The sequence below is a fragment of the Grammomys surdaster genome, unplaced genomic scaffold (assembly GCF_004785775.1).
Source record: "Grammomys surdaster isolate TR1022 unplaced genomic scaffold, NIH_TR_1.0 348, whole genome shotgun sequence".
NCBI classification, from domain to species: Eukaryota; Metazoa; Chordata; class Mammalia; order Rodentia; family Muridae; genus Grammomys; species Grammomys surdaster.
The window spans coordinates 5,973,234-5,976,168 of NW_021604767.1; the positions used below are offsets into that span (position 1 = coordinate 5,973,234).

Consider the following 2,935-nt stretch of genomic DNA (forward strand, 5'->3'; position numbering starts at 1 on the left):
GAGGCTCACCATCTCTTGTTTTGTTTGGGATTGTACCCATTGATCTTTCTACTTTAGTGCTTGCAGAATTTTGATTGGATGCCAGTTGGTGTGAGTTATTTAATATTGACAGATGCTGGGTTTTGTTACACTTCTTTAAATAGTGTTGGCCTTTATTCCAGTATGCATTTAAACGGCTTGGGATCAGCCTCATACATTTCAGGTTTGCTTTTAAGCTTCTTAAAGGGTAGATCTAGAGTAGCAGCTTCCAGTAGAAGCGCTGTGAAGCGCCACCCGGTCTCTGCTCACTGTCATGTCCTACGGTCCCTTAGATATGTATCGGAACCCCGGGCCATCGGGGCCTCAGCCCCGGGACTTCAACAGCATCATCTAGACTTGCAGTGGCAACATCCAGTGGATCAGCCAAGCCACTGCCCAGATAAAGAATTTGATGAGCCAACTTGGAACTAAGCAGGACTCAAGCAAACTCCAGAAAAATTTGCAACAGTTACAGCACTCCACAAATCAGCTCACCAAGGAAACAAATGAGTTGCTGAAGGAATTAGGGTCCTTGCCCCTACCCTTGTCTGGATTAGAGCAGTGCCAGCAGAAGCTTCAGAAGGAGCGGTTCATGAACGACTTCTTGTCGGCCTTAAATAATTTCCAGGCTGTTCAGAGAAGCATATCTGAGAAGGAAAAAGAAAGTATCGCTAGAGAGAGAGCTGGATCTCGTCTTTCTGCAGAAGACAGGCAAAGAGAAGAGCAGCTCATCTCATTTGACAGCCGTGAGGAGTAGAACTAGATGCAGAGCCAGGAGGGAGAGGCGGCCATCACTGAGCAAGACCTGGAACTTATTAAAGAGAGGGAAAGGCGATTTGGCAACTGGAGGCTGACATTTTGGATGTCAATCAGATATTTAAAGATTTAGCTATGATGACCCATGACCAAGGTGATCTGATTGATAGCATAGAAGCCAATGTGGAAAGCTCAGAAGTACATGTGGAAAGAGCTACTGACCAGTTACAGAGAGCTGCTTACTATCAGAAAAAATTTCTCAAGAAGATGTGTATCCTCGTGCTTGTCCTGTCAGTGATTGTTACAGTCTTGGTAGTTGTTATCTGGATTGCTTCTAAATGAAGTGTGCTTGCCTCAGAGCCTTCTCCTGCTGAGCTGTTTTCAAGGGCAAGTGCTTGATGGAGTCTTGCCAGAACAAACTGACTATTGAAGAAAGTGTGTACCAGAGTGTCCTGTGATAATTTAGCTAGAAACTAACTACTAACTAGTCCTTGGAATTAGACCATGGACACAGTATTTATCAATTTATGCATACATTCTATTCATTTCTCAAATAACAAATTAACTTATGTATATTTTCCTTTCCCTTGTATTTTATTGCCCTTTATTGCAAGTGTTTATTGACAGTTCCATCGTGGATATTCTTTTCTTGACAGGTGACACTACATCATAATATTGTCCTTTTGTATATACACAAACGTTACCATTTTATGAGTATCTGAGATAAATTTCCTTCTGGAGCCAGCCTATTAAGAGTCTGAAAAACTATACAATATGCCAGCAATTTTTATTATTTAACATTTTGATTTGAGTTTCTGAGGGATCTGTTCTCTGTTTTGTAAGATTTTGGCACTATATATAACTGGGGAATAACAACATTGCACCCATGACTTTGGATGAAATGAGAAGAACCTGTCAAGTGGGCCCATTGCCAGGGTGTGCGGGAAAGTCTGAGTTTGAGGTAAATTGACTTTATTGTCTGCTGGTGTTGTTTACAGAGTCCATCCTCGAACACTAAGCCATCCCACTCCTGTTTTGAAGAGGATCTGTTCATTACCATTCTTATAGTCAGTTGGGTCTCTCCCCCACCTGCCTGCATAGAACGAGATAATTAGACACAGCATAATTTTGGAAAGCAAATAAGGATTGTTTGGAATAATCCCATCTTGTTCACTTGTGGCTTTCATTCTGGTGAATGATAAATGTTGCTGTCAAAGGCTGATCCCGACCCTTGTAAGGGTTGCCTGGCTTTGATGGCAAGACTTTGAAATTTAGACTGAAGTGGGGTTTAAAACTCAGTCTGTGAACCTATTGATAAAGCAAAGAATACTGGTTTAGTGATGTTAGACTTAGCCTAATTTATGAACAAGAGATCAAATTCTGTGTAGTTTTAGATAAAAACAGTTTTAATAATAATAATAAATAATAATAATAAAAGGGTAGATCTAAAGCAGACTTGTAGTCTAGGGCACACTTAGCCTCACTACTTAGGCAGCACCCTTCTGAGGAGGACTCTACTGAGTGCCTTGGGAATGAGGCCTCTCTCTGGGTTTGTGCACATCACAGATGGTTTGAGTATTGCTTTCCAGTGCTTTTCCTAGTATTTAAAATTTCACCCTGGTAAGTATAGTGATCAGTTGGACACTTTGGGTAGCTCCTCTGCATAGTTCTGCACTCTCTCCCCTCAGTCCCCTTTCTCTGGTACGTTGCCCTAAAAGTCCTAGCTGCATGAGCTCTAGTTTGTGTCTCCTCAGCTTGGTGAGACCAGCAGACTCCACTTGGAGTCCTCTTAGAGCATCAGTCTTGGAGGAGCTGCCAAAGCTATGGGCTTGTGGTCATAGGACCTACCTCCTGTGTTTCCCTTTTCAGGAATTTCAGTCCCTGCTGCCCCCAGTCCAGCAGCTGAGGAAGTTTCATGCATCTGTTTAGTTTCTTAGTTATACTCCACTGTGACTAGAGCCCCGCATAGTTTTAAAGACTCCTCTTGGGCCTCAACTGTCTCTGCAGCCAGCCTTCCCTACCAGAGTGGGTGTCTTCAGTGAGATGTCTCACAAAATGTCAGCATGTCTCCCCTATTCCCCAACACACACATACAATTTTATCTGGTTCTGCATTTATCTCTCTAAGGTGGCTATAACTACAAAGACAGTAAGGCAATAAC

At 42.5% G+C, this 2,935-nt stretch overlaps 1 pseudogene; it reads left to right on the top strand.

The window, feature by feature from the left end:
- Positions 1–292: 292 nt before the first annotated feature.
- LOC114630940 lies at positions 293–1,135 on the top strand (annotated as a pseudogene).
- Positions 1,136–2,935: the final 1,800 nt, after the last annotated feature.